General features: G+C 45.4%; 1 protein-coding gene across 1 annotated transcript in view; it reads left to right on the top strand.

The window, feature by feature from the left end:
• Nucleotides 1–6,923, top strand: part of Snx29 (sorting nexin 29) — a 460,893-nt gene that overhangs the window by 289,934 nt on the left and 164,036 nt on the right. The window lies entirely within an intron of this gene.

The raw sequence follows: 6,923 nt of genomic DNA on the forward strand, positions 1-6,923 counted from the left end.
GTTAGGAGCTTTTTGCTTTTTGCATTTTCTTTGACTGTTGTGTCAATGTTTTCTAAGGTCTCTTCTGCTCCTGAGATTCTCTCTTCTATCTCTTGCATCCTGTTGGTGATGCTTGGATCTATGGCTCCCAATTTCTTTCCTAGGTTTTGTATCTCTAGGGTTGTCTCTCTTCCTGATTTCTTTATTATTTCTCTTTCCATTTTTAGGTTCTGGATGGTTTTGCTCATTTCCTTCACCTGTTTGATTGTGTTTTTCTGTAGTTCTTTAAGGGATTTTTGTGTTTCCTCTTTAAGAGCTTCTAGCTCTTTACCTGTGTTCTCCTGTATTTCTTTGAGGGTGCTATTTATGTCTTTCTTAAGGTCCTGTATCATCATCATGATAAGTGATTTTATATCTGAATCTTGCTTTTCTGGTGTGATGGTGTGTCCAGGACTTGCTATGGTGGGAGAATTGGGTTCTGATGATGGCAAGTGAGCTTGGTTTGTGTTGTTTATTTTCTTACGCTTGCCCCCCACCATCTGGTTAACTCTAGTGCTATCTGCCCTTGCTAAATCTGACTGGAGCCTGTCCTTCCTGTGACCCTGGTTGTGTCAGAACTCCTCAGAGTCAAGCTGTCTCTGTGATCCTGTGATTATGGGATCCTGGGATCCTGGGCTTGTTAGATCACCTGGGAATGGGGCTTTCTCTGTGTGTTGTGGGACTGGCTACAGAGCTTGTGCCCAAGGTCTGCTCAGAACATTAACCCAGACAGACCGGAAGGAATCAGAGTCACTGGACTGGCAGAGTTCCTGTGTGCCTGGTCCAGCTGGTCCCAGTTACTCCCAGTGTTGGGACAGATGTTGGTTCCTGCTCACCTCTGATCCTGGGTATGTCAGAGCACCTGGGAGTGGAGCTTCCTCTGGGTGTTGTGGGACTGGCTGCAGAGCTTGCACCCAAGGTCTGCTCTGGACCCCAGCCCAGACAGACTGCAAGAAACCCGAGTCACTGGGCTGGCAGAGTTCCTGTGTCAAGGTAAAAATCTTATTTATAAGTTCTCTGTCTTTGTAATCTAATCACTCCCCAGAAGCCCCACTCTTCTCATCAAAACTTCAGTGTGACTTCAGTGTGACTTCAGTGTGACTTCAGTGTGCTTCAGAACACACTGTGCTTTATCTGTTTGGAAGCATTTTGTTAGCTAATATTTTAAGTTACTTTTACTGTTTTTATTGCATGTATTTTATTGTATGGCAATCACATGTAGCACGAACAGAATGGCTCAAAAGGTAAGGTGCTTGCCGTCTATTTTAGACGTTGTTTGGGAATGAGAATATTGCAGGTGAGGTGATGATGGTGATAGTGGCAGGAGATGGAGGAGGACGTGGTGGAGGTGATAGAGGTAAGATGGAGGAGGTGAAGTGTAGGTTATATCAGCTTTCTGATTTAATGCATTTGATTGCCAGTGCACATATGCCGTAGCATGAGTGTGAAGGTCAGAGGACAGCTTCTAAGTGGCTTCTAGGGTCTTTAACTCAGGTCAGCAGGCACATGTGGTTGGTTTTAACTGTCAGCTTGAATCTCAAGGGCAGAGGGAGTCTCAGGAAAATACTTTCCAGGTCTGCTTAGCTTGTGGGCATATCTGTGAGGCATTGTCTTATTTGAGGAGGGAAGATTCAGCCCACTACGACTGGCATCAGTCCCTGGCCCTGAGCTCTGGATTGTCTAAGAGTTGAGAGGGTTTGAATCCACTTTCTCTCTACCTTTGCCTGTAGTTGAGACAAGTATCAGGGTGGAGTTCCTATTGTCTTGATTTCTCTATAATGTTTACTGTAATCTGGGACTGTGAGCCAAAATAGATCCATCTTCCTCTGAGTTGCTTTTGACAGGGTGTTTTATCACAGCAACAGAGACAAAACTAAAATAGATGGCAAGCACCTTACTTTGAGCCATCTTGTTTGTGCTACATAATCCCTGTTTAAAAAGTACCATGGAGTGTCTCAGAGTCACATTAGAGTGAGTAACTGTTAAATGTCATATGTATACTGTCTAAAATCTTTGCAGTTCAAAAGGGGGCTCATGGCAGGGAGAGAGTTTCAGGCATAGCAAAGGTTCTATGTGGGGTCCACAGGAGCATGGTAGTGCTTCCCCTTATCTCTTATGTGCAGCTATGTGCAGTTATGTATTGGAGGGCTTTGCAAATGAATATCAGACTATCTGGAAGCACTAGACTCCTACTCCTATACAACAGGAGCTGTCTGAAGCCGTGCCATGGCTGAAATGAGTCCCTTGAAGTTACAGACCTTAGCTACCCACATCCCCATTGTCTCCCTCGCTCAGTCTGTTTGCTGTCTTCACTGGCATCAGAAATCTGAAACTCTGGCCTTCTAGAAGTGTTAGGGGCTACAGATAGAAGTATAAATAAATGTATGCACACATATAAATAGAAAGTATACATATATGCACACATGCATATACATAAAATTATGTGTAACTACTGGTCACATTACCATCTTTGCCCTGGCTTCTAGGAAGCTCATCAGAATTATTGGCTTTCAGCAGGAGTGGAAAACATTTTGCTACCTTCTTCCGTTTCCTGTTTCTCACATTACTGTAGCACCACACAGCGATGTTACTGTGTGATCCAGTTATTGATAAACGATCACAGTCATTCACATGCAGTGTCTGAGGAGTGTGGCTTGGTGAGAATACTCTGAAAAGCTTAGCTTTATTCAAAGTGCTTTACTCACAAAGCTACCTAGATCATCTATTTTAGCCTTGTGGGTTACTAATGCCCCAAGAATGAGAATATAATTAAAATACACTTCATGTTAAAATGCAACTGAACATAATTTTTTCTTCGATAATTTAGAAGGCAGTTAAGGAGCATGCCATGCCTCAGGGCTGTAATTATGAACATCAGTAATCTTAGTGTGACATTATAAAAATGTGGTTATATCAGCTTTCTGATTATTTGAAATCTGTGGAAACTAGAGTTTCCACATGCAGTGTCTATCTAGGTCTTCTGAGCCACCACAGAAGTGGTTAATATATGACTTTATAGCTGATGAGTGTCAGAAATGGGAGGCAGGTGGGCTGCAGTGTAAAAAGCTCAGTTCTCTGAACACTTACCCCCATGCACAGTGCCGGGGGCAGTGGGGAGGGACTCTGCCTTTTAGTGTAGTATGAAATATAGACATGTAGATAGATAGATAGATTTTTAAAATGTGGTGAATGATTCAGCAGCCAAAAGGAGGTTAGGAAACAAGTCAGTATGCCAGGAAGTAGTCTCTTAATTGGGAAGGAAGAGTGTGGTAGGTTGGGGTGAAGAAAGAGACAAAAAGGTCTAAAGCAGACTCAGCTAAGGGTATAATTTTTGTCATCTCTATGTTTATGGTGATGTAGAAGGCAGTGGTGGTAGAATTGATGAGAGGAAAGAAGGGATGGAGTAAGGAAGTAATGGAGGAAGAAATGATGACAGAGAAGAAGATGGTAGTGATGGGATGTAGAAGAGGAGATGGTGAAGATGATATTGTGGTAGAGAACAAGGTGATGGTGGATGATGAATGGTGAGGGCATGAGTATGAGGAAGAAGAGTTGTTTGGGAGTAATAATGAGAGTAATGCAGGGGAAGTGATGGTGATGATGGCAGGAGATGGAGGAGGAGGTGATGGGGGTGATGGAGGTGAGATAGAGGAGGAGGTGATGAAAGTAATGGAAGTGAGATGGAGGAGATGATGAAGGTGATGGTGGTGAGGTGATGGAGGAGGTGATGGAGGTGAGATGGAGGAGGAGGTGATGGTAGCAAGAGATGGAGATGAAGTGAGAAGAAAGTGATAGAGGTGATGGTGCTAGGGCAATGGAGGATGGGATTGTTGGGGAGTTACGGTAATATGAGGTGGAGGATGAGGTGATAGAGTAGGAAATGATGGGGATCATAGTGACGTGGTGCTGGATATGATGATGTCAGGGCCAATGCAGAAGGCTGTGGGAAGGCAGTGATCTTGGTCTCAGCACTGTGGAGTATTTATTTCTGTGGGGACTGCTTTCATGTAGTACTGTCTCATTTAGTCCTCGTGCCGATCTGAATGAACAAATAGAAAACACATGCTGCAAAAGATAGGAGTGAGGTCTGGAGAGATGCTTCAGTGCATGAAGTGCCTACTCTACAAACATAAGGATCTGAGTTTGGTCGCTCAACATTCTTATAGAAGCTGGGCATAGCAGCATATATGTGCCACCATCACCAAAGAAGAGCGTGAGCAGAGACAGGAGCTTTTGACCAGCCAGCCCAGGTGAATTGGTGTGGTCTGGGTTTAGTACTTAGAGCTTCTATTTCAAAATATTAAGGTAGAGAGTCTTAGAGGAAGACACTTGGCATGCACATGAGGACTCCATGTGTATACATGCATGTGCATATTCCCACATGAACAGATACATACACACAAGAAACAGGACAAGAGTGAGAAGGAACCTTGGGCTGGAGTAGAGTTCCCTGCCTTTATCCCAAGAGCTTCTGCTTTGATACCCTGCCCTTTTAGACACGTTTGCCCCTTAGACATGTCTGCCCCTTAGACGTGTCTGCCCCTTAGACGTGTCTGCCCCTTAGACATGTCTGCCCCTTAGATGTGTCTGCCCCTTAGACATGTCTGCCCCCTAGACACGTTTGCCCCTTAGACATGTCTGCCCCCTTAGACACGTCTGCCCTTTAGACATGTCTGCCCCTTAGACGTGTCTGCCCCTTAGACATGTCTGCCCCCTTAGACACATCTGCCCCTTAGACACATTTGCTCCTTAGATATGTTTCCTGATCTCCATGTTTGATAACTATGCCCCATTCATCCCTTTTTGCTGTGATGTTCTAACAGAGGATACGTATTTCATTTGCTTTGCCATCACGTGTCCCACTGGGGTCTGCCAGTATACTCAAGCATCCTGACAGCCTCACATGGCAGGGCCAGGGGACAGGAGAGCATAGGCTTGTTTTTCTCCTCAGTTTTACTTATTACTGCTGTGTGGGGCATACTTGTGCTGCCCTGAAAGCTTTCCTTTGTTAAGAAGCCATGGGTTTTGTTGTTGGTGGTGGTGGTTTTGTTTGTTTGTTTATTTGTTTTGGTTTTTCGAGACAGGGTTTCTCTGTATAGCCCTGGCTCTGTAGACCAGACTGGCCTTGAACTCAGAAATCCACCTGCCTCTGCCCTCCAAGTGCTGGGATTAAAGGCACGCACCACCACCCGTCTTAGAAGCCATGTTTTTTATTTAAAACTTTAGTTTTGAATTGTTAGAAAACTGATTTTAATTCAGAAAAATAATGAACTTGTGATTCAAACTGTTCACTCTGTTCAGTGTACTGGCCGCTCACAGGCTGCTGCTTCTGGCTTATTAACTGCATTGTATGCGGGTGTTCATGAACATGTCTACCTCCATGCCTGGCACCTTCAGAGGTCACACGAGGACATTGGCTCTCTTGGGATTGGAGTTACAGATAGTTGTGAGCTGTCATATAGTGCTAGGAATTGATTCCAGGCCCCCTGAAAGAGCAAGTGCCCTCAGTAGCTGAGCCATCTCTCTAGCTCCCCATGTGCTTCCTCGTGTGGGTATCCATCTAAACAAAGGAGTAACAAGATGAAGTGTCTTGTTATGAGGGAGCCATATTTATGTAGCAGTGACCCTGCAGTCTGCTCTCCTGAGTGTATTTTGCAGTTTGAGGAAGAACAGTGATGTGGAGCACCTGCCTCAACCCAATGCAGAAGGGACTCAATGGAGCAGAACCCCTGCCACAGCCTAAGGCAGGAGGAACTCAGTGGAGAGAGCTCCTTCAGGGAGACTGCAGTGGCCATAAGAGGGGAAGGCTTACTTTACCTCATTCATGGTCTTGCCCAAGCATAGTTAGGGCAGGCATTCTGGCGCAGCTCACTTCCTGGTGGTCAAGAAGCAGAGAGCCAGCACCTGGCTTGTGGTCGTCTCTTTCCTCCTCCCCCAGCCTCTTAGATGATGCCTCCTGAACTTGAGTGGAACACACAGAGAGGAATGTGCCAGTGCCCTAGGTGCCTCTTAATCTGACGCATTGACATTTAAGATCCACCATCATATTTTCTTTATTTGAAACTTTGCTATTTTCTTATCATAATCTTTTGGCATTCATTTTTATTTTTTCAAGGTGCTATATGAAATGTTACTGTTACTTCCAGCCACCCTCTTCGTGGTTATAGCCATTTGCTTGACTTGCTTTTGACATGGGACTCATTTGCTTTCTGACAAAGAGCCATTGCCATGCTGGTACAGGGACAGCCTTTTCATTATTTTCCCTGGGTTTCAAACAGGAAAGGACAACATTCCCACTTCACCTGGGTGAGGTCACTTGTCCCAAAGAGTGCTACACAGGCTTTGAAATCCCTGCTCTGTTACAGCTGACACTGAGGTTGGCAATGTCTCTGAGAGACTGCTCCACACTTCTGCCTCTGTACGCCTCAGGAGGGACTGAAGGTAGTTAAGTGTGAGGGTGATAGCTGCCTTGGGCCACTGTAAGACATGGGGACAAAGGCAAGGGTTCCATATGGCTTCCCCATCACTCTGCCAATCCTCCCCCAAGTTCCTATCTTCAAATAAAAGTAAGGATGGGCAGACTGATGGGCGAGCTCCCCACTGGACTCACTGCAAGTGCCAGCCACAGTATGAGCACAGTATGAACATTAATTGTCTCTGTGCTCATCAAAGCTTTGGGGTGAGAGAGCCATGGACACCCAGGAATATCTCTGGGACCACTTGTCCCCTCAGTGGGCTGCAGAGTTGTATTATGACACTGGGTAAGACCGGAGTTGTGGCTCTGGTCCTAGCACAGAGGGAATTCCCAGTCACGCTCTTCTCTTCTCCTCAACCTTAGCCTTCTGCTCCTGAGTGGATTACAGACAGTCTCTTCTGAGGATGGGTTTTCTCTGTAAGAATGTGGG

This window comes from Mastomys coucha, unplaced genomic scaffold, assembly GCF_008632895.1.
Source record: "Mastomys coucha isolate ucsf_1 unplaced genomic scaffold, UCSF_Mcou_1 pScaffold12, whole genome shotgun sequence".
Taxonomy (NCBI): Eukaryota; Metazoa; Chordata; class Mammalia; order Rodentia; family Muridae; genus Mastomys; species Mastomys coucha.